The sequence below is a fragment of the Lolium perenne genome, chromosome 5 (genome assembly GCF_019359855.2).
Source record: "Lolium perenne isolate Kyuss_39 chromosome 5, Kyuss_2.0, whole genome shotgun sequence".
NCBI lineage: Eukaryota > Viridiplantae > Streptophyta > Magnoliopsida > Poales > Poaceae > Lolium > Lolium perenne.
Window position 1 is genome coordinate 57195660 of NC_067248.2, and position 25617 is coordinate 57221276.

A 25617-nucleotide genomic window follows, 5' to 3' on the forward strand; every position below is an offset into this window, starting at 1 on the left:
GGAGAAATGCCACTTTATGGTTAATGAAGGAATTGTATTGGGACATAAAATTTCTGAGAGAGGTATTGAAGTTGATAGAGCTAAAGTTGAAGCAATTGAGAAGATGCCCTACCCGAGGGATGTTAAAGGTATTCGTAGTGTTCTTGGTCATGCTGGGTTTTATAGGAGATTTATTAAAGATTTCTCTAAAATTTCAAAGCCTCTTACTAATCTTCTTCAAAAAGATGTACCTTTTGTTTTTGATGATGATTGTAAGGAAGCTTTTGAAACTCTAAAGAAAGCCTTAACAACTGCTCCTGTAGTCGAACCTCCTGATTGGAATTTACCTTTTGAAATTATGTGTGATGCTAGTGATTTTGCTGTAGGCGCTGTTGTTGGACAGCGGGTAGATAAAAAATTAAATGTTATTCATTATGCTAGTAAGACTCTTGATGCTGCTCAAAGAAATTATGCTACAACTGAAAAAGAATTGTTAGCTGTAGTCTTTGCTTGTGACAAGTTTAGACCCTATGTTGTTGATTCAAAAGTCACAATTCATACTGATCATGCTGCAATTAGATACCTTATGACGAAGAAAGATGCTAAGCCAAGGCTTATTAGATGGGTACTTCTGTTGCAAGAATTTGATTTACATATTATAGATAGGAAAGGTGCTGATAATCCTGTTGCTGATAATTTGTCTAGATTGGAAAATATTACTTATGATCCTGTTCCTGTTAATGATAGTTTTCCAAATGAACAATTGGCTGTAATAAAGGTGAGCTCGCGAGAGAGCCCTTGGTATGCTGATTATGCTAACTTTATTGTTTCGAAGTATTTGCCTCCAACCTTTTCAGCTCAGCAAAGGAGGAAATTCTTTTATGACTTGAGGCATTATTTTTGGGATGACCCACACTTATATAAAGAAGGAGTGGATGGTATTATGCGAAGATGTGTTCCTGAATATGAACAACAGGAGATATTGAGTAAATGTCACGGTAGTGTTTATGGAGGACATCACGCTGGAGATAGAACCGCGCAAAAGGTTCTACAATCAGGTTTTTATTGGCCAACACTCTTCAAAGATGCAAGGAAGTTTATTTTATCTTGTGATGAATGTCAAAGAGTTGGTAATATCTCTAGACGCAATGAAATGCCTATGAATTATACTCTTGTTATTGAACCATTCGATTGTTGGGGATTCGACTTCATGGGTCCTTTCCCTTCTTCAGATGGTAACACTCATATACTTGTTGCTGTTGATTATGTTACTAAATGGGTAGAAGCTATACCTACAAAAAGTGCTGATGGTGAGACCTCTATAAAAATGCTTGTAGATATTATATTTCCTAGATTTGGAGTACCTAGATATATTATGACTGATGGAGGTTCTCATTTCATTCATGGAGGTTTTAGAAAAACTCTTGCTAAGTATGGTATTAATCATAGAATTGCTTCTGCTTATCATCCTCAAGCTAGTGGTCAAGTAGAATTATCAAATAGAGAGATTAAAGCTATCTTAGGAAAGACTGTTAATAAATCTAGGAGGAATTGGGCTAGCAAATTAAAAGAAGCACTATGGGCTTATAGAACTGCTTATAAAAATCCTATGGGAATGTCACCTTATAAAATGGTTTATGGAAAAGCTTGTCATTTACCTTTAGAACTAGAGCACAAAGCTTATTGGGCTGTTAGAGAACTAAATAAAGATCCTAAATTAGCCGGTAATAAGAGGTTGTTGCAATTAAGTTCTCTAGATGAATGGAGAAGTGAAGCTTATGAAAATGCTAAACTCTTTAAAGAAAAAGTTAAGAAATGGCATGATAGAAGGATCATCAAAAGAGAATTTAATGTTGGAGATCAAGTTCTATTGTATCGGTCTCGTCTCAGATTCTTTGCAGGGAAATTACTCTCGAAGTGGGAAGGACCATATGTTGTTGAAGAGGTGTATCGTTCAGGAGCAATTAAAATTAGCTCTCTCCAAGGCAATGCCACACAAGTGGTGAATGGACAAAGACTCAAGCATTATATCTCGGGTGATTCTTATAATGTTGATGTTGATATTATTCAAGTGGAAACACCGGAGGCTTTCATCAAAGGACAAATTGACAAATCCGCTTAACCGGACTTTGAATAGGTAACAGTATAGGTAATAAAAAGTCCGCGTTTACCTTTCCGAACATTATTTTTGCTGTTTTTGGAAAATATGAAAAATTACGGAATTGAAACGGAGTGGAAAAGACGCGCGAGGGTGTGCCACCATAGGCCGGCGCGGGCCCCACCCTGGCCGCGCCGACCTATGGTCTGGCCGCCTCGTTGCCCCTTTCCGACTCGTTTTCGACCTGGAACCTTCCTTTTGTCGTAAAAATATTTGCTATATAATCCCCCGGACCCCTGGAGGTCCGTAATATCGTTTTCTCGTCGTGTTTTGTTTCGAGCTGTTTTCTGCCAGATTTGTTTTGATCTAGAAGCACCATGGTCTCCAACAACAAGGACAAGGAACCTTTGAAGGAAAATATTCAAGACCCGGAGCTGAAGAAAGAAGACGCAAGAGAGGATGAGGAAGAAGTGGAGGAAGCTCCGCAGGAACACCAGCAAGCCACCATTGCAAGTATTGGCGTGATATCAAATCCATCCAACATCAAGAGGAGTGCACGAATCGCTACCGGAGGAGCGGTTCCACGTCATTACTTGGCTCCAAGGACATCTTCTCCGAGCAATTACAACCCTTACCGCAATCTAATCTACGATCGTCAAACTGAAAGGACCCCCAAGGTAGTGTTGCCAAGTAATTGGGATATAGATCGTTCTGACATTGCAGGAGAGATGAAATCTGAAGCTGAAGGATGGGGAAACAACTCTAAGAGTTGGAATTCACCACCTGACATGATTATGAGCCGCGTTGAGCACAACTCGGAGATGATTCGCAACCTCACCTATGAGATTGAAGATTTAAAGGAGCTTGTCAGGAAGCTTGTCGAGAAGAATCCATCACCATCATCACCGAAGGAGTAATTCATCATCGGTATTGGCATCCCCTTGGTTTGTTCCAAGCTTGGGGGAGTGCCGCGGTATCACATCATCACCACCTTTATCTTTTACTATCAAGTAGTGTCATATCATGAGTAGGGAAGTTATCATATAGAATAGTATGCAATGTGGAAGTATCTCTCTTAGTTGGTTATCTATGTATCCGTTGGTGTGAGTTATCGTTGTGGAATATTAATGAGAAGTCTTATCATTTACTTTTTGCACACCTTATTTTAGTTTGCAATCTCCATTATATGATTACTCTTGACATGAGTATTGATATCACTTTGGGAGCATCAAGTAAATCTATTTGGTTTTGGCAAACTTAGCATTGGTCAATAGCAACAACATCTTGATGTTTAATAGAAGAGGGAAATACACTTAGATATATTACTCTATTATCTCTATGCTTAGTATTCTAAAGTTAAAATTGCTTGTGCTTATGAGAAAGATGCATGATTGTTCTATCATATGTATATTTGTTTGTTTCCCTCAACCTTTATGCTTGCTATCAAACCTTGCTAGCCAAAGACCTGTATCGAGAGGAGATGCTTCTCATACATCCATAACCTTAGACCAAACCTATGCCATTTGTGTCCACCATACCTACCTACTACATGGTATTTTCTGCCATTCCAAGTAAATACTTCATGTGCTACCTTTAAATTATTCAAACTACTACTCCTTATTTTGTGTCAATGTTCTATAGCTCATGAGGAAGTATGTGGTGTTTTATCTTTCAATCTTGTTGGGCGGACTTTCACCAATGGACTAGTGGCACATCCGCTTATCCAATAACTTTGCAATAAGAGCTGGCAACGGGGTTCCCAGCCCCAATTAATAACTTTCATTAATAATTCTCTTCACATGTTTTGCTCTGACTTATCAGTAAGCAACTTAATTTTGCAATAACACTCCTCCATGGTATGTGAATGTTGGAAGGCACCCGAGGATTCGGTTAGCCATGGATTGAGAAAGCCAAGGTTGGGGGGAGTGTCATCCTTAATAAAACTAAAACACATGTGTAAACAAAAGAGAAGGGGGATGATCTACCTTGCTGGTAGAGATGCCGTCCCTCATGGGAGCCGCTCTTTGAAGGTTCGTTTGGCAAGGGGGTTAGAGTGCCCGCTACCATTCGTTGACAACAACAAACACCGCTCAAAATCTTACTTTTATGCTCTTTATATGATTTCAAAACTTGAAAAGCTCTAGCACATGATTTAATCCCTGCTTCCCTCTGCGAAGGGCCTGTCTTTTACTTTTATGTTGAGTAAGTAAACCTATTTCCCTCTATCTCAAGCAAGCAATTGAGTTGTTGTGAACCAATCATTTATGCTATGATTCAGTTAATCATGTCTTTTATACTTTCTTGTTTAAGTACCAATTTTATCTGAATGAATATTACTTTGAAGTTATCAATGATTATGAAGAGATTGTCATGCTTAAATAGAAAGGCTCAGCTATAAATTCTAATATGAAAGTTTTGCCTAGAAGTACAATCCGTTAGTAGTTCTCTGACCAAGAACAAAGTTTGCCATCACCAACTATGATTTCTTATGCACCTTTACTTGTGATTTCTCTTTACTTATTTCGAGATGAGTTATATGAGGAAGTTGTTTACTAGAATGTCTTGTGTGAATGAATATGATGCTTCTTGTCCGTATTCTATTTATCGACTCTTCACTCCATAAACATGTGGTCTCGTTTATCGAGCTCAGTTTCGCTTGGGGACAAGCGAGGTCTAAGCTTGGGGGGAGTTGATACGTCCAATTTGCATCACTATTTTGTATCATAATTTGCTGTTATTCATTGATATATTTCATATTGGGGCACAATACTTATGTTATTTCATCTATTTTGCATGTTTCATCATCATTGGAGGATCAAGCACCGGAGCCAGGATTCTGCTGGAAAAAGCACCGCCAGAACGCAATATTTCGGAAGATCAACTGTGGAAGGGAATTTCACGAAAATTCCTATTTTTCCAGATGACGGAGGGAGCCAGAAGGGGAAGAAGAGAGGAGCCACTGTGGGCCCAGACCACAGGGCGGCGCGGCCCAGGGCCTGGCCGCGCCACCCTGTGCTCTGGGGGGGCCACGACCCTTTTCGCCTCCTTTTCTTCGCGTACTCCTTCGTCCCGAAAACCTAAGCCACAGAGAGGACCTGACGAAGGGTTACAGCCGCCTCTGCGGGGCGGAGAACACCAGAGAGAAAAGAGCTCTCCGGCGGGCATGAATCCGCCGGGGAAATTCCCTCCCGGAGGGGGAAATCGACGCCATCGCCATCGTCATCGAGCGGGACATCATCTCCATCATCATCATCATCATCTCCACCATCTACACCGCCATCACCACCGCTGCACCTCGTCACCGCTGTAACAATTCGGGTTAAATCTTGATTGTATGATAGGGGAAACTCTCCCGGCATTATTCTCTACTTGTTATAGATGCTATTGAGTGAAACCATTGAACCAAGGTTTATGTTCAGATTGTTATTCATCATCATATCACCTCTGATTGTATTCCATATGATGTCTCGTGAGTAGTTCGTTTAGTTCTTGAGGACATGGGTGAAGTCTAAATGCTAGTAGTGAATTATGGTTGAGTAATATTCAATGTTATGATATTTAAGTTGTGGTGTCATTCTTCTAGTGGTGTCGTGTGAACATCGACTACACGACACTTCACCATTTATGGGCCTAGGGGAGTGCATCTTGTATTCGGTTGCTAATTGCGGGGTTGCCGGAGTGACAGAAACCTAAGCCCCCGTTAGTATATCGATGCAGGAGGGATCGCAGGATCTCAGAGTTTAAGGCTGTGGTTAGATTTATCTTAATTACTTTCTTGTAGTTGCGGATGCTTGCAAGGGGTATAATCACAAGTATGTATTAGTCCTAGGAAGGGCGGTGCATTAGCATAGGTTCACCCACACAACACTTATCAAAACAATGAAGATTAATCAGCTGTATGTAGCGAAAGCACTAGACTAAAATTCCCATGAGTCCTCAGGAACGTTTGGTCATTATAAGTAAACAAACCGGCTTGTCCTTTGTGCTAAAAAGGATTGGGCCACTCGCTGCAATTATTTCTCTCGCATTTTATTTACTTGTACTTTATTTATCTGCAATATCAAAACCACCTGAATACTTGTCTGTGAGCATTTACAGTGAATCCTTCATCGAAACTGCTTGTCAACACCTTCTGCTCCTCGTTGGGTTCGACACTCTTATTTATCGAAAGTACTACGATACACCCCCTATACTTGTGGGTCATCACCTAACATGTTCAAGATCATCTATCTGTAATACTATATGTTGTGTTTGTCGGGATCCGATGGATAGAGAGTACTATGATTATGGTGATTATCAATCTATTGTTTATGTGTTGTTTATGATCTTGCATGCTCTCCGTTACTAGTAGAGGCTCTGGCCAAGTTTTTACTCTTAACTCCAAGAGGGAGTATTTATGCTCGATAGTGGGTTCATGCCTTCATTGACACCGGGACGATGTGATGAAAGTTCTAAGGTTGTGATGTGCTGTTGCCACTAGGGATAAAACATTGATTCTATGTCTAAGGATGTAGTTGTCGATTACATTACGCACCATACTTAATGCAATTGTCTGTTGCTTAGCAACTTAGTACTGAATGGGGTTCGGATGATAACCTGAAGGTGGACTTTTTAGGCATAGATGCAGTTGGATGGCGGTCTATGTACTTTGTCGTAATGCCCAATTAAATCTCACTATATTTATCATATCATGTATATGCATTGTTATGCCTTTCTCTATTTGTCAATTGCCCGACTGTAATTTGTTCACCCAACATGCTTTTATCTTATGGGAGAGACACCTCTAGTGAACTGTGGACCCCGGTCCTATTCTTTACATAGCATACAATCTACTGCAATTGTGTTTACTGTTTTCTTTGCAAACATCTTCCACTCGATACGTTTAATCCTTTGTTACAGCAAGCCGGTGAGATTGACAACCTCACTGTTTCGTTGGGACAAAGTACTTGGGTTGTGTTGTGCAGGTTCCGCGTTGGCGCCGGAATCCCTGGTGTTGCGCCGCATCACATTTCGCGACCATCAACCTTCAACGTGCTTCTTGGCTCCTACTGGTTCGATTAAACCTTGGTTTCATACTGAGGGAAACTTGCTTCTATACGCATCATACCTTCCACTTGGGGTTCCCAACGGACGTGTGCATCTACGCGTATCAAGCTAAATTTCTGGCGCCGTTGCCGGGGAGATCAAGACACGCTGCAAGGGGAGTCTCCACTTCCCAATCTCTTTACTTTGTTTTTGTCTTGCTTTATTTTATTTACTACTTTGTTTGCTGCACCTAAACAAAACACAAAAAAATTAGTTGCTAGTTTTACTTTATTTACTGTCTTGCTCTCTATATCGAAAACACAAAAAAATTAGTTACTTGCATTTACTTTATCTAGTTTATTTTTACCGTTGCTAAAATGAATACCCCTGAAAATACTAAGTTGTGTGACTTCACAAATGCAAATAATAATGATTTCCTATGCACACCTATTGCTCCACCTGCTACTCTGACGAGAATTCTTTGAAATTAAACCTGCTTTACTAAATCTTGTCATGAGAGATCAATTTTCTGGTGCTAGTTCTGATGATGCTGCTGCCCATCTCAATAATTTTGTTGAACTTTGTGAAATGCAAAAGTATAAAGATGTAGATGGTGATATTATTAAATTGAAAGTGTTTCCTTTCTCATTAAGAGGAAGATCTAAAGATTGGTTGCTATCTTTGCCTAAGAATAGTATTGATTCATGGACTAAATGCAAGGATGCTTTTATTGGTAGATATTATCCTCCCGCTAAAATTATATCTTTGAGAAGTAGCATAATGAATTTTAAGCAATTAGATACTGAACATGTTGCTCAAGCATGGGAGAGAATGAAAACTTTGGTAAAGAATTGCCCAACCCATGGACTGACTACTTGGATGATCATCCAAACCTTCTATGCAGGACTAAATTTTTCTTCGCGGAATTTATTGGATTCAGCTGCTGGAGGTACCTTTATGTCCATCACATTGGGGGCGGCTACAAAACTTCTTGATGATATGATGATAAATTACTCTGAATGGCACACGGAAAGAGCTCCACAAGGTAAGAAGGTAAATTCTGTTGAAGAAACCTCTTCCTTGAGTGATAAGATTGATGTGATTATGTCTATGCTTGTGAATGGTAGATCTAATGTTGATCCAAATAATGTTCCTTTAGCTTCATTGGTTGCTCAAGAAGAAAATGTTGATGTGAATTTCATTAAAAACAATAATTTCAACAACAATGCTTATAGGAACAACTCTGGTAATAACTATAGGCCATATCCTTCTGCGAATGGTAATGGTTATGGTAATTCTTATGGGAATTCTTACAACAATAATAGGAGTGTACCCTCTGGTCTTGAAGCTATGCTTAAAGAATTTATTAGTACACAAACTGCTTTTAACAAATCTGTTGAGGAAAAGCTTGATAAAATTGATACTATTGCTTCTAGAGTTGATAGGCTTGCCTCCGATGTTAATCTTTTAAAATTGAAAGTTATGCCTAATAATGATATTGATAATAAGATTACTACTACAGCAAATGCCATCCAAGTTAGAATTAATGAGAATATAAGATTAATGGCTGAACTGCGTGCTAGGTGGGATAGAGAAGAAAATGAAAAACTAGCTAAAAAGAATAATGTAGCTAAAGTTTGGACTATTACCACCACTTGTAATGCTAATTCTTCACATGTTGCTGCACCTCCTACTATCAATGGTAATATAATTGGTGTTGGCAATGTTTCTACCCCTAGTGCAAAGCGTACAAAACTGCCTGAAATTGCTAAAACTGCTGAAACTGCTTGTGATAAAACTGCTGAAATTTTTTCCAACCTTAGGGACAATGATCCCATTGCTATAGCTCATAATGATTTAGATTTTGATGATTGCCACATCTCTGAAGTTATAAAGTTCTTACAAAAACTTGCTAAAAGTCCTAATGCTAGTGCTATAAATTTAGCCTTTACAAAACATATTACAAATGCTCTCATAAAAGCTAGAGAAGAGAAACTAAAACTTGAAACTTCTATTCCTAGAAAGTTAGAAGATGGTTGGGAGCCCATCATTAAAATGAAATTCAATGACTTTGAATGTAATTCTTTATGTGATCTTGGTGCAAGTATTTCTGTTATGCCTAAAAAGATTTATGATATGCTTGACTTGCCACCATTGAAGAATTGTTATTTGGATGTTAATCTTGCCGATAATGTTAAAAAGAAACCTTTGGGGAGGATTGATAATGTGCATATTACGGTTAACAATAACCTTGTCCCCGTTGATTTTGTTGTCTTGGATATCGAATGCAATGCATCTTGTCCTATTGTGTTGGGAAGACCTTTTCTTCGAACTGTTGGTGCTGTTATTGATATGAGGGAAGGTAATATTAAATATCAATTTCCTCTCAAGAAAGGTATGGAACACTTCCCTAGAAAGAGAATGAAGTTGCCTTTTGATTCTATTATTAGAACAAGTTATGATGTTGATGCTTCTACTCTCGATGTTACTTGATTTGCACTTTCTGCGCCTAGCTGAAAGGCGTTAAAGAAAAGCGCTTATGGGAGACAACCCATGTTTTTACTACAGCAATTTTTTATTTTGTTGAGTCTTGGAAGTTGTTTACTACTGTAGCAACCTCTCCTTATAATGTTTTTTGTTCCAAGTAAAGTTTCTATGTCAAAGTTGATGTTATATTTGGGATCGCTGCGCAGAAACAGCATTGCTGTCTGTCACGAATCTGGCCACAGTTCTCTGTAGAAAGTTCGAAAAAATCTGCCAATTTACGAGCGTGATCCTCAGATATGTACGCAACTTTCATTAGTTTTGAGTTTTTCCATTTGAGCAAGTCTGGTGCCAGCTTTAAATTCGTCTTTACGGACTGTTCTGTTTTTGACAGATTCTGCCTTTTATTTCGCATTGCCTCTTTTGCTATGTTGGATTTATTTCTTTGATCCACTAATGTCCAGTAGCATTATGCAATGTCCAGAAGTGTAAAGAATGATTGTGCCACCTCTGAACATGTGAATTATTAATTGTGCACTAACCCTCTAATGAGTTTGCTTGAAGTTTGGTGTGAAGGAAGTTTTCAAGGGTCAAGAGAGGAGAATGATATACTATGATCAAGAGGAGTGAAAGCTCTAAGCTTGGGGATGACCCCGTAGTTCATCCCTGCATATTTTAAGAAGACTCAAGCGTCTAAGCTTGGGGATGCCCAAGGCATCCCCTTCTTCATCGACAACATCATCAGGTTCCTCCCCTGAAACTATATTTTTATTCAGTCACATCTTGTGTTCTTTGCTTGGAGCGTCGGTTTGTTTTTGTTTTTGTTTTTGTTTGAATAAGATGGATCCTAGCATTCACTTTGTGGGAGAGAGACACGCTCCGCTGTTGCATATGGACACATGTGTCCTTAGGCTTTACTCATAATGTTCAAGGCGAAGTTTCTTCTTCGTTAAATTGTTATATGGTTGGAATTGGAAAATGCTACATGTAGTAATTCTAAAATGTCTTGGATAATGTGATACTTGGCAATTGTTGTGCTCATGTTTAAGCTCTTGCATCATATACTTTGCACCCATTAATGAAGAAATACATAGAGCTTGCTAAAATTTGATTTGCATATTTGGTCTCTCTAAGGTCTAGATAATATCTAGTATTGAGTCTTGAACAACAAGGAAGACGGTGTAGAGTCTTATAATGTTTACAATATGTCTTTTATGTGAGTTTTTCTGCACCTGTTCATCCTTGAGTTTGCTTCAAATAACCTTGCTAGCCTAAACCTTGTATCGAGAGGGAATACTTCTCATGCATCCAAAATCCTTGAGCCAACTACTATGCCATTTGTGTCCACCATACCTACCTACTACATGGTATTTCTCCGCCATTCCAAAGTAAATTGCTTGAGTGCTACCTTTAAAATTCCATCATTCACCTTTGCAATATATAGCTCATGGGACAAAGTAGCCTTAAAAACTATCGTAGTATTGAATATGTACTTATGCACTTTATCTTTTATTAAGTTGCTTGTTGTGCGATAACCATGCTTCTGGGGAACGCCATCAACTATTGTTGAATATCGTGTGAGTTGCTATGCATGTCCGTCTTGTCTGAAGGATCTATCATTTTAGTGGTTGGAGCATGCAAAATTGTTAGAGAAGAACATTGGGCCGCTAACTAAAGCCATGAATCATGGTGGAAGTTTCAGTTTTGGACATATATCCTCAATCTCATATGAGAATAATAATCATTGCTACATGCTTATGCATTTAAGAGGAGTCCATTATCTGTTGTCCATGTTGTCCCGGTATGGATGTCTAAGTTGAGAATAATCAAAAGCGAGAAATCCAAAATGCGAGCATTCTCCTTAGACCTTTGTACAGGCGGCATGGAGGTACCCCTTTGTGACACTTGGTTGAAACATGGCATGCAAAGATCCGGTAGTCCAAGCTAAGTAGGACAAGGTGCGGGCACTATTAGTATACTATGCATGAGGCTTGCAACTTGTAAGATATAATTTACATAACTCATATGCTTTATTACTACCGTTGACAAAATTGTTTCATGTTTTCAAAATAAAAGCTCTAGCACAAATACAGCAATCGATGCTTTCCTCTTTGAAGGACCATTCTTTTACTTTTATTGTCGAGTCAGTTTACCTATCTCCCTCCACCTTAAGAAGCAAACACTTGTGTGAACTGTGCATTGATTCCTACATACTTGCATATTGCACTTGTTATATTACTTTATATTGACAATATCCATGAGATATACATGTTATAAGTTGAAAGCAACCGCTGAAACTTAATCTTCCTATGTGTTGCTTCAACACCTTTACTTTGATTTATTGCTTTATGAGTTAACTCTTATGCAAGACTTATTGATGCTTGTCTTGAAGTACTATTCATGAAAAGTCTTTGCTATATGATTCACTTGTTTACTCATGTCATTACCATTGCTTTGATCGCTGCATTCGTTACATATGTTTACAAATAGTATGATCAAGATTATGATGGCATGTCACTTCAAAAATTATCTTTGTTATCGTTTTACCTGCTCGGGACGAGCAGAACTAAGCTTGGGGATGCTGATACGTCTCCAACGTATCGATAATTTCTTATGTTCCATGCTACTTTATTGATGATACCTACATGTTTTATGCACATTATATGTCATATTTATGCATTTTCTGGAACTAACCTATTAACAAGATGCCGAAGAGCCAGTTGCTGTTTTCTGCTGTTTTTGGTTTCAGAAATCCTAGTAAGGAAATATTCTCGGAATTGGACGAAACTTTCGCCCAGGGTCCTATTTTTGCACGAAGCTTCCAGAAGACCGAAGAGATAACGAAGTGGGGCCACGAGGCAGCCAGGGGATAGGGCGGCGCGGCCCAGGCCCTGGCCGCGCCGGCCTGCCCCCTGGGCACCTCGTGTGGCCCCCCGCGTTGCCCTTTCGCCTACTTAAAGCCTCCATCGCGAAACCCCCAGTACCGAGAGCCACGATGCGGAAAACCTTCCAGAGACGCCGCCGCCGCGAATCCCATCTTGGGGGATTCAGGAGATCGCCTCCGTCACCCTGCCGGAGAGGGGATTCATCTCCCGGAGGATTCTACACCGCCATGGTCGCCTCCGGAGTGATGAGTGAGTAGTTCACCCCTGGACCATGGGTCCATAGCAGTAGCTAGATGGTCGTCTTCTCCTTGTTGTGCTTCATTGTTGGATCTTGTGAGCTGCCTAACATGATCAAGATCATCTATCTGTAATACTATATGTTGTGTTTGTCGGGATCCGATGGATAGAGAGTACTATGATTATGGTGATTATCAATCTATTGTTTATGTGTTGTTTATGATCTTGCATGCTCTCCGTTACTAGTAGAGGCTCTGGCCAAGTTTTTACTCTTAACTCCAAGAGGGAGTATTTATGCTCGATAGTGGGTTCATGCCTTCATTGACACAGGACAGTGAGAAAGTTCTAAGGTTGTGATGTGCTGTTGCCACTAGGGATAAAACATTGATTCTATGTCTAAGGATGTAGTTGTCGATTACATTACGCACCATACTTAATGCAATTGTCTGTTGCTTAGCAACTTAATACTGAATGGGGTTCGGATGATAACCTGAAGGTGGACTTTTTAGGCATAGATGCAGTTGGATGGCGGTCTATGTACTTTGTCGTAATGCCCAATTAAATCTCACTATATTTATCATATCATGTATATGCATTGTTATGCCTTTCTCTATTTGTCAATTGCCCGACTGTAATTTGTTCACCCAACATGCTTTTATCTTATGGGAGAGACACCTCTAGTGAACTGTGGACCCCGGTCCTATTCTTTACATAGCATACAATCTACTGCAATTGTGTTCACTGTTTTCTTTGCAAACATCTTCCACTCGATACGTTTAATCCTTTGTTACAGCAAGCCGGTGAGATTGACAACCTCACTGTTTCGTTGGGACAAAGTACTTGGGTTGTGTTGTGCAGGTTCCGCGTTGGCGCCGGAATCCCTGGTGTTGCGCCGCATCGCATTTCGCGACCATCAACCTTCAACGTGCTTCTTGGCTCCTACTGGTTCGATTAAACCTTGGTTTCATACTGAGGGAAACTTGCTTCTATACGCATAATACCTTCCACTTGGGGTTCCCAACGGACGTGTGCATCTACGCGTATCAACAAGTTAAGTGCCTCTGTAAAATTCGTCTTTACGGACTGTTCTGTTTTGACAGATTCTGCCTTTTATTTCGCATTGCCGCTTTTGCTATGTTGAATGGGTTTCTTTGTTCCATTAACTTTCAGTAGCTTTGTGCAATGTCCAGAAGTGTTAAGAATGATTATGTCACCTCTGAATATGTGAATTTTTGACTATGCACTAACCCTCTAATGAGTTTGCTTGAAGTTTGGTGTGGAGGAAGTTTTCAAGGGTCAAGAGAAGAGGATGATACAATATGATCAAGAAGAGTGAAAAGTCTAAGCTTGGGGATGCCCCATGGTTCATCCCTGCATATTTTAAGAAGACTCAAGCATCTAAGCTTGGGGATGCCCAAGGCATCCCCTTCTTCATCGACAACTTATCATGTCACTTCTAGTGAAACTATATTTTTATTCCATCACATCTTATGTTCTTTACTTGGAGCGTCGGTTTGATTTTATTTTTGTTTTGGTTTGAATAAAGTTGGATCCCACCATCCTTATATTGGAGATATTACGCTCCGCTTTTTTCATATGGAACACTTGTGTTGTTAGTTGTGCTTTAATGTTCACGACGAAGGCTGAAAATTGCTTCGTTGATTGCTATTTGGTTGGAATCAGAAAATGCTTCATATGGTTTGGAATAACTTGAAACTTGGCAATTGTTTTAAGCTCTCTTAGATCATGTTTAAGCTCTTGCATCATGTAGTTTAATCTATTAGTGGAGAACTACCGTAGAGCTTGTTAAATTTGGTTTGCATGATTGGTCTCTCTAAGTCTAGATATTTTCTGGTAAAGTGTTTGAACAACAAGGAAGACAGTGTAGAGTCTTATAATGCTTGCAATATGTTCTTGTGTAAGTTTTGTTGTACCTGTTCATACTTGTGTTTGCTTCAAACAACCTTGCTAGCCCAAAGCCTTGTACTGAGAGGAAATGCTTCTCGTGCATCCAAACACCTTGAGCCAAAACCCATGCCATTTGTGTCCACCATATCTACCTACTATGTGGTATTTTTCTGCCATTCCAAAGTAAATTACTTGAGTGCTACCTTTAAAATTTCATTCCTTTATATTTGCAATATATAGATCATGGGACAAATAGCTTAAAAACTGTTGTGGTGATGAATATGTAGTTATGTGTCTTAGTTCTTATAAGTTGCTTGTTGAGCGGTAACCATGTTTCTGGGGACGCCATCAACTTTTTACCTTTGTTGGATATCATGTGAGATGCTATGCATCTTCATCTTGTCTGAAGTAAGGGCGATTTTCATGATCAAATGGTTTGAGTATGCATATTGTTAGAGAAGAACATTGGGCCGCTAACCAAAGCCATGTATCATGGTGGAAGTTTTCAGTTTGGACATAAAACCTCACTCTCTTATGAGAATATTATCTGTTGTTGAATGCTTATGCATTAAAGAGGAGTCCATTATCTGTTGTCTATGTTGTCCCGGTATGGATGTCCTAAGTTGAGATCTATTAAAATCGAGAAATCAAATGCAATTGATCTCCTAGGACCTTTGTACAGGCGGCATAGAGGTGCCCCTTTGTGACACTTGGTTGAAACATATGTTATGCAATGATAATCCGTGTTAATCCAAGCTAATTAGGACAAGGTGCGAGCACTATTGGTATTCTATGCATGAGGCTTGCAACTTGTAGGAAGTATTATGCATAGCACATATGAATTATTACTACCGTTGACAAAATTGTTTCTATGTTTTCAAAATAAAAGCTCTAGCACAAAAATAGTAATCCATGCTTCCCTCTGCGAAGGGCCATTCTTTTACTTCATGTTGAGTCAGTCTACCTACTTCTTTCTATCTTAGAAGCAAACACTTGTGTTAACTGTGTGCATTGATTCTTACATGTTTACTTATTGCACTTGTTATATTACTCTATGTTGACAATTATCCATGAGATATACATGTTACAAGTTGAAAGCAATTGCTGAAACTTAATCATCCTTTGTGTTGCTTCAATGCATTCTACTTTGAATCTATTGTTTTATGAGTTAGCTCTTATGCAAGTCTTGTTGATACTTGTCTTGAAAGTACTATTCATGAAAAGTTTTGCTATATGATTCAATTGTTTAGTCATTATCTTTTGTTAGCAATCTTTTGCTTCAGATCACTCCATCCATCTCATATGCTTTACAATAATGTCGATCAAGGTTATGTTGGTAGCATGTCACTTCAGAAATTATTTGTTGTTATCGTTTACCTACTCGAGGGCAAGTAGGAACTAAGCTTGGGGATGCTTGATACGTCCCAAACGTATCTATAATTTCTTATGTTCCATGCTACTTTTATGACAATACCTGCATGTTTTATACATACTTTACATCATTATTATACATTTTCCGGCACTAACCTATTAACAAGATGCCGAAGTGCCAGTTGCTGTTTTCTGCTGTTTTTGGTTTCAGAAATCCTACAAAGAAAATATTCTCGGAATTGGACGAAATCAACGCCCAGGGTCTTATTTTTCCGCGGAGCTTCCAGAAGACTGGAGGGGTTACGAAGAGGGGCCACGAGGGCCCGGCACCATAGGCCAGCTTGGCCAGGGAGGGGCTAGCGCCGCCCTATGGTGTGGCCCCTCGCGCCGCCTCTTGACCTACCCTTCCGCCTACTTAAAGCCTTCGTCGCGAAAACCCCTGTACCGAGAGCCACGATACGGAAAACCTTCCAGAGACGCCGCCGCCGCCAATCCCATCTCGGGGGATTCAGGAGATCGCCTCCGGCACCCTGCCGGAGAGGGGAATCATCACCGGAGGGCTCTACATCACCATGCCCGCCTCCGGATTGATGCGTGAGTAGTTCATCCTTGGACTATGGGTCCATAGCAGTAGCTAGTTGGTTGTCTTCTCCGCTTGTGCTATCATGTTTAGATCTTGTGAGCTGCCTAACATGATCAAGATCATCTATTTGTAATGCTACATGTTGTGTTTGGTGGGATCCGATGAATCTAGAATATTATGTCAAGTTGATTATCAATCTATCATATATGTGTTGTTTATGTTCTTGCATGCTCTCCGTTGCTAGTAGAGGCTCTGGCGAAGTTGATACTTGTAACTCCAAGAGGGGGTATTTATGCTCGATAGTGGGTTCATGTCTCCATTGAATGCAGGACGATGTGAGAAAGTTCTAAGGTTGTGGATGTGCTATTGCTACTAGGGATAAAACATCGATGCTTTGTCTAAGGATATTTGTGTTGATTACATTACGCACCATACTTAATGCAATTATCTGTTGTTTACAACTTAATACTGGAAGGGGTGCGGATGCTAACCTGAAGGTGGATTATTTAGGCATAGATGCATGCTGGATAGCGGTCTATGTACTTTGTCGTAATGCCCCGATTAAATCTCATAGTAATCATCATTGATATGTATTGAATCTTTATTTGTCAATTGCCCACCTGTAATTTGTTCACCCAACATGTTATTTATCATATTGGAGAGACACCACTAGTGAACTGTGGACCCCGGTCCATTCTTTTACATCTGAATACAATCTACTGCAATCATTGTTCTCTACTGTTCTTTGCAAACAAACATCATTTTCCACTCGATACGTTTAATCCTTTGTTTTCAGCAAGCCGGTGAGATTGACAACCTCACTGTTACGTTGGGGCAAAGTATCTTGATTGTGTTGTGCAGGTTCCACGTTGGCTCCGGTTTCACTGGTGTTGCGCCGCACTACACTCCTCCACCAACAACCTTCACGTGCTTCTTGGCTCCTACTGGTTCGATAACCTTAGTTTCATACTGAGGGAAACTTGCTTCTATACGCATCATACCCTTCCACTTGGGGTTCCCAACGGACGTGTGCTTCGCGCGTATCAGGGGCCTCGTCGGGGAGACGAGTGGGGATGCTCTACACGGGCGCGATACCAATCGAATCCAGACTTCTCGTCTAGGGTTCGTCTTCCATAAAAAGATCGAGACGACGCAGCCGCTCCCTCCTCCTATATATCCGCTAAACATCGGAAGGAAAAAGACATGACAGGTTTTTTTATAGATAAAAGGCCGAAGGCCGAACGTTAAATTAATAATGTCCTTAGCGGCGAAACAGATATAAAATGTTGAACCCAGCTTACAAGGATGCACTGCACACACACACACACACACACACACACACACACACACACACACACACACACACAACTAGGGCCTGGCAAGGTAACAACCACCAAAAACGAGAACTGACGACAACAACTATTACACTCTACGGAGATGAAGAGCAAACGCAGGGCGGGATACGTTGTTGAACCGGTACTCACCCCCCGTGGGCAAACCGACAACCACCGTGACTGATGAGATAGCACCACCGCCGCAGACACCACCAGAGGCCGACCACCACCAGGAATCGACCAACAACGCTCACAATCCGGTGAGAACACCAAGGGCGCGCCCAGCAAGAACCACCGAGGGTGCATAACATGAAGAAAGCCTTGCCGATGAGGGGAGACAGAGGAGAACATCCGCCAACCAAACAACGGAGAACCGCTCGGCATGGAGAACTCCAAGGTGGCATCTTCAAGAAGATCATGACGCAGAGGCGTCGCTACCATCCGATCCGGAGATCTTGGGTTTTCACCCGGAGAATGTGGATAGACCGAGTGCTACCGCAGCGATGCCTTCAAGAAGGGAGCAACGTCCACGGGCGCCGCCGTCGTGGCCCAAAGGGCAAGGGTTTCCCTTGGTGAAAGCACTCTGTCATCCCCACCGGGCAGCGGCCGTCACCGAAGCGGCCACCTCACCACCGCCACGCCACACGGCTCGCCGGCTCCATGCCGTCCACACGACTGAGGAAACCGGCCAGCACCAGAGCCCGTGGCACGCCCGCTAACCAACCAGGCTCCCACCTTCCAGGGCCGCCACCCCGGCTTCCCAACTCGACACCGGGCGAAATAGGAAAAGAGGAGGAGCATCGCATCGAGGCCGCTGGACGCTGAACGAGGATCAGGCTGGCCATCGCCCCCTACACTGCAATCGGGGATCACCACCTGTTAGAGACCACCTGCAGCCCCCATGGGTGCCGGACATCTGCAGATCTGGGCGAAGATGGGCTCGAAACGGGCCCGGGGCCCCTGCCCCGACCCGGACTCGACACTAGTGGAAAACAGGGCTTCCGTGGAAGCCTTTTGTCGCGGGCCCGTCTGGAGCCGCGACAAATGGCCTGGCCACGTCGCCCCGAAACCCTTTGCGTCGCCCGGGGCCTTTTGTCGCAGCCTTTTGTCGCGGGTCGTGGTATGGCCCGCGACAAAAGGGGCCTGAGGCTTGGCGCCTACTGCTGGCACCCCTTTTGTCGCGGGTCGTGGTACAACCCGCCACAAAAGGGCCAACCCTATATATACACAGCCTGCCCCCCCCCCCCCCCAACTCCCTACTTTTTTTTTCTTGGTGGTGAATGGTGGAGAGGTTGTGCTAGCTCTTTTTTTCTTCTTGTGCACAAGAGGTGTTTGATGAAATGTTTGTGAGGAGGCCACTTGATTTTATTTGATAAGATTTCTTCTCTTTTTGATCCTAAAAGGTTAGCAACTATTTTCTCGTATACATAGTCCGCAAAATACTAAGTTTAGCATGGTAATTGCATCTGACACATAATTGTACCTATGATGCAGATGAGTCATTCATGGATGTACTGTAACCGATTCGCTCCCGCTTTCAGAGAGGGCGTGAATTCTTTCCTGCTTGTGGCCGAGGCCAACAAGTCGAAGCAGGGATTTATGTTGTGTCCATGTCTGAAATGTAAGAATGAGAAGGGTTACTCTTGCTCAAGAGACATTAAGAGCCACCTGCTTCGGTTCGGATTCATGTCCAGCTATAATGTTTGGACCAAGCACTGAGAAGAAGGGGTTGTGATGGAAGACGGCGATGAAGAAGAAGATAACGATGACTAGTACCGATCTATGTTCTCTGAATTTTATGATGATACCGCAATGGAAGACAATGAAGCAGACGGAGGTGAAGAACGGGCAGCAGATGATCCTGTTGATGATGATCTTCGTTGGGCTATTTTTGATGCAAGGAGAGACTGTGGCACGGATAAGGAGAGGCTGCAGTTCGACAAGATGTTAGAGGACCACCACAAATTGTTGTACCCAGGTTGTGAAGATGGGCAGAGAAAGCTGGGTAGCGTATTGGAATTGCTGAAATGGAAGGCAGAGGTCAGTGTGACTGACTCGGGGTTTGAAAAATTACTGATAATATTGAAGAAGCTGTTTCCAAGAAATAACGAATTGCCCATCAGTACGTATGAAGCAAAGAAGCTTGTCTGCCCTCTAGGATTAGATGTGCAGAAGATACATGCATGCATTAATGACTGTATCCTCTACCGCGGTGAGAAGTACGAGAATTTGAACAAATGCCCGATATGCGGTGCATTGCGGTATAAGATAAGAAGAGATGACCCTGGTGATGTTGAGGGCGAGCCACCCAGGAAGAGGGTTCCTGCGAAGGTGATGTGGTATGTTCCCATAATACCACGGTTGAAACGTTTGTTCAGAAACAAAGAGCATGCCAAGTTGTTGCGATGGCACATGGAAGAACATAAGAAAGACGCGATGTTGATGCACCCCGCTGATGGTCGGCAGTGGAGAAACATCGGGAGAGAGTTCCCGGATTTTGCGGGTGAGGCAAGGAACTTATGGTTTGGTCTAAGTACATATGGCATGAATCCTTTTGGGGAGCAGAGTTGCAGTCACAACACCTGGCCCGTGACTCTATGTATCTACAACCTTCCTCCTTGGTTGTGGATGAAGCGGAAGTTCATTATGATGTCAGTGCTTATCCAAGGCCCAAAGCAACCCGGCAATGATATTGATGTGTACCTAAGGCCATTAGTCGATGAACTTTTGGAGTTGTGGGCCGAACCAGGTGTACATGTGTGGGATGAGCACACCGAGCAAGAATTTAACCTACGAGCGTTGTGATGTCTACGGGTGCTTCTATTCTTGTAGACAGTATTGGGCCTCCAAGAGCAGAGGTTTGTAGAACAGCAGCAAGTTTCCCTTAAGTGGATTACCCAAGGTTTATCGAACTCAGGGAGGAAGAGGTCAAAGATATCCCTCTCATGCAACCCTGCAACCACAAAGCAAGAGGTCTCTTGTGTCCCCAACACACCTAATAGGTGTACTAGTTCGGCGAAGAGATAGTGAAATACAAGTGGTATGAATGAATATGAGCAGTAGTACGGCGCCAGAAAAGTGCTTGCTGGCGTGCAGTTGATGGTAGTAATATTGCGGGAAGTAAACATGCAGTAGTAACGCAGTAAAACAGTAACAAGCAGCGATAGCAGTATTTAGGAACAAGGCCTAGGGATTAGACTTTCACTAGTGGACACTCTCAACATTGATCACATAACAGAATAGATAAATGCATACTCTACACTCTCTTGTTGGATGATGAACACATTGCGTAGGATTACACGAACCCTCAATGCCGGAGTTAACAAGCTCCACAATTCAATGTTCATATTTAAATAACCTTAGAGTGCATGAAAGATCGAAACGACTAAACCAAGTACTAACATAGCATGCACACTGTCACCTTCACGCTTATGTAGGAGGAATAATACACATCAATACTATCATAGCAATAGTTAACTTCGCAATCTACAAGAGATCATGATCATAGCATAAACCAAGTACTAACACGAGTGCACACACTGTCACCATTACACCGTGTAGGAGGAATAAAACTACTTTAATAACATTGCTAGAGTAGCACCTAGATAAATTGTGATACAAAACACATTGCAATCATAAAGAGATATAAATAAGCACTTCACTACGCCATTCATAACAGTGAATAAGTATTCTGTGAAATATAGCCTAAGAGACCCACACGGTGCACACACTGTCACCTTTACACATGTGGGACAAGGAGTCTCCGGAGATCACATAAGTAAAACTCACTTGACTAGCATAATGACATCTAGATTACAAGCATCATCATATGAATCTCAATCATGTAAGGCAGCTCATGAGATTATTGTATTGAAGTACATAGGAGAGATGAACCACATAGCTACCGGTACAGCCCCGAGCCTCGATGGAGAACTACTCCCTCCTCATGGGAGCAGCAGCGGTGATGAAGATGGCGGTGGAGATGGCAGCGGTGTCGGTGGAGAAGCCTTCAGGGGGCACTTCCCCGTCCGGCAGGGTGCCGGAACAGAGACTCCTGTCCCCCAGATCCTGCCTTCGCGATGGCGGCGGCTCTGGATGGTTTCTGTGGGTTTCGTCCTCCGTAATAGGGTTTTCGCGACGGAGGCTTTAAATAGGCGGAAGGGCAGCGTCAGAAGGTCGAAGGGGCGACGACACCATAGGGCCACGCGGCCAGGGGGTGGGCCGCGCCGGCCTATCATCTGGGGCCTGTGTGGCCCCCCTCTGGCGGCTCTCGGGTGTTCTGGATGCTTCCGGGCAAAATAGGAACCTGGGCGTTGATTTCGTCCAATTCCGAGAATATTTCGTTACTAGGATTTCTGAAACCAAAAACAGCAGAAAACAGGAACTGGCACTTCGGCATCTTGTTAATAGGTTAGTTCCAGAAAATGCACGAATATGACGTAAAGTGTGCATAAAACATGTAGATATCATCAATAAAGTAGCATGGAACATAAGAAATTATCGATACGTTGGAGACGTATCAGCATCCCCAAGCTTAGTTCTGCTCGTCCCGAGCAGGTAAAACGATAACAAAGATAATTTCTGAAGTGACATGCCATCATAATCTTGATCATACTATTTGTAAACATATGTAATGAATGCAGCGATCAAAACAATGGTAATGACATGAGTAAACAAGTGAATCATAAAGCAAAGACTTTTCATGAATAGTACTTCAAGACAAGCATCAATAAGTCTTGCATAAGAGTTAACTCATAAAGCAATAAATCAAAGTAAAGGCATTGAAGCAACACAATGGAAGATTAAGTTTCAGCGGTTGCTTTCAACTTGTAACATGTATATCTCATGGATAGTTGTCAATGCAAAGTAATATAATAAGTGCAATATGCAAGTATGTAGGAATCAATGCACAATTCACACAAGTGTTTGCTTCTTGAGGTGGAGAGAAATAGGTGAACTGACTCAACATAAAAGTAAAAGAATGGCCCTTCGCAGAGGAAAGCATCGATTACTATATTTGTGCTAGAGCTTTGGTTTTGAAAACATAAAGAGAGCATAAAAGTAAAATTTTGAGAGGTGTTTGTTGTTGTCAACGAATGGTAGCGGGTACTCTAACTACCTCATCAACCAGACTTTCAAGAGCGGCTCCCATGAAGGACGTTATCTCTACCAGCAAGGTAGATCATCCCTCTTCTCTTTTGTTTACACATGTACTTTAGTTTAGTTTTTCTTTATTTATGGATGACACTCCTCCCAACCTTTTGCTTACACAAGCCATGGCTAACCGAATCCTCGGGTGCCTTCCATCATTCACATACCATGGAGGAGTGTCTATTTGCAAATTTAAGTTGCTTACTGATAGATCAGAGCAAAACATGTGAAGAGAATTATTAATGCAAGTTAATTAATTGAGGCTGGGAACCTCATTGCCAGCTCTTTTTGCAAAATTATTGGATAAGCGGATGAAGCCACTAGTCCATTGTGAAAGTCTGTCAGAAGTAAATGACAAGATTGAAAGATAAAACACCACATACTTCCTCAAGAGCTATAAAACATTGACACAAATAAGAGGTGATAAATTTTGAATTGTTTAAAGGTAGCACTCAAGCAATTTACTTTGGAATGGCGGAGAAATACCATGTAGTAGGTAGGTATGGTGGACACAAATGGCATGAATATTGGCTCAAGTATTTGGATGCATGAGAAGTATTCCCTCTCGATACAAGGTTTAGGCTAGCAAGGTTATTTGAAACAAACACAAGGATGAACCGGTGCAGCAAAACTCACATAAAAGACATATTGTAAACATTATAAGACTCTACACCGTCTTCCTTGTTGTTCAAACTCAATACTAGAAATTATCTAGACCTTAGAGAGACCAATTATGCAAACCAAATTTTAGCAAGCTCTATGTATTTCTTCATTAATGGGTGCAAAGTATATGATGCAAGAGCTTAAACATGAGCACAACAATTGCCAAGTATCACATTATCCAAGACATTTTACCAATTACTACATGTAGCATTTTTCAATTCCAACCATATAACAATTTAACGAAGAGGAAACTTCGCCATGAATATTATGAGCTAAGAACACATGTGTTCATACGAACCAGCGGAGCGTGTCTCTCTCCCACACAAGGATGAACTTATTCAGAGAACTAAGATAACAAAACAAAAACAAAAATAAAAGCACACAGACGCTCCAAGTAAAGTACATAAGATGTGACCGAATAAAAATATAGTTTCAGGGAAGGAACCTGATACTTTGTCGATGAAGAAGGGGATGCCTTGGGCATCCCCAAGCTTAGATGCTTGAGTCTTCTTAAAATATGCAGGGATGAACCACCGGGGCATCCCCAAGCTTAGACTTTTCATTCTTCTTGATCGTAGTATATCATCCTCCTCTCTTGACTCTTGAAAACTTCCTTCACACCAAACTCAAAGCAAACTCATTAGAGGGTTAGTGCATAATCAAAAATTCACATGTTCAGAGGTGACACAATCATTCTTAACACTTCTGGACATTGCACAAAACTTCTGAAAGTTAATGGAACAAAGAAACTCATTCAACTTAACAAAAGCGGCAATGCGAAATAAAAGGCAGAATCTGTCAAAAAACAGAACAGTCCGTAAAGACGAATTTTAAAATGGCACCAGACTTGCTCAAATGGAAAAACTCAAAACTAATGAAAGTTGCGTACATATCTGAGGATCACGCATGTAAATTGGCATATTTTTCTGAGTTACCTACAGAGAAAACAGCCCAGATTTGTGACAGATAGAAATCTGTTTCTGCGCAGAAATCCAAATCTAGTATCAACCTTCGATTAGAGGCTTCACTTGGCACAACAAAACACAAAACTAAGATAAGGATAGGTTGCTACAGTAGTAAACAACTTCCAAAACACAAATATAAAACAAAGTACTGTAGTAAAAAAACACATGGGTTATCTCCCAAGAAGTTCTTTCTTTATAGCCATTAAGATGGGCTCAGCAGTTTTAATGATGCACTCGTAAGAAATAAGAGTTGAAGCAAAAGAGAGCATCAAGAGGCAAATTCAAAACACATTTAAGTCTAACATGCTTCCTATGAATAGGAATCTTGTAAATAAACAAGTTCATGAAGAGCAAAGTAACAAGCATAGGAAGATAAAACAAGTGTAGCTTCAAAAATTTCAGCACATAGAGAGGTGTTTTAGTAACATGAAAATTTCTACAACCATATTTTCCTCTCTCATAATAACTTTCAGTAGCATCATGAGCAAACTCAACAATATAACTATCACATAAAGCATTCTTATCATGAGTCTCATGCATAAAATAATTACTACTCCCAACATAAGCATAATCAATTTTATTAGTTGTAGTGGGAGCAAATTCAACAAAGTAGCTATCATTATTATTCTCATCATCAAATATAGGAGGCAAAGTATCCTCAAAGTAAATTTTCTCCTCAATGCTTGGGGGACTAAAAATATCATGCTCATCAAAGCCAGTTTCCCCAAGCTTAGAATTTTCCATAGCATTAGCAACAATAGTGTTCAAAGCATTCATATTAATATGTTCCATGGGTTTTTTAATTTTCGCATCAAACCATCCATGTCTTAAATCAGGAAATAGAATAAGAAGGTCATTGTTGTCCATTATGCCTAACTAGTGTAAACAAGAAACCAAATGTCGTAATTGCAGAGTCTAAAGGAAATAGCTTTGA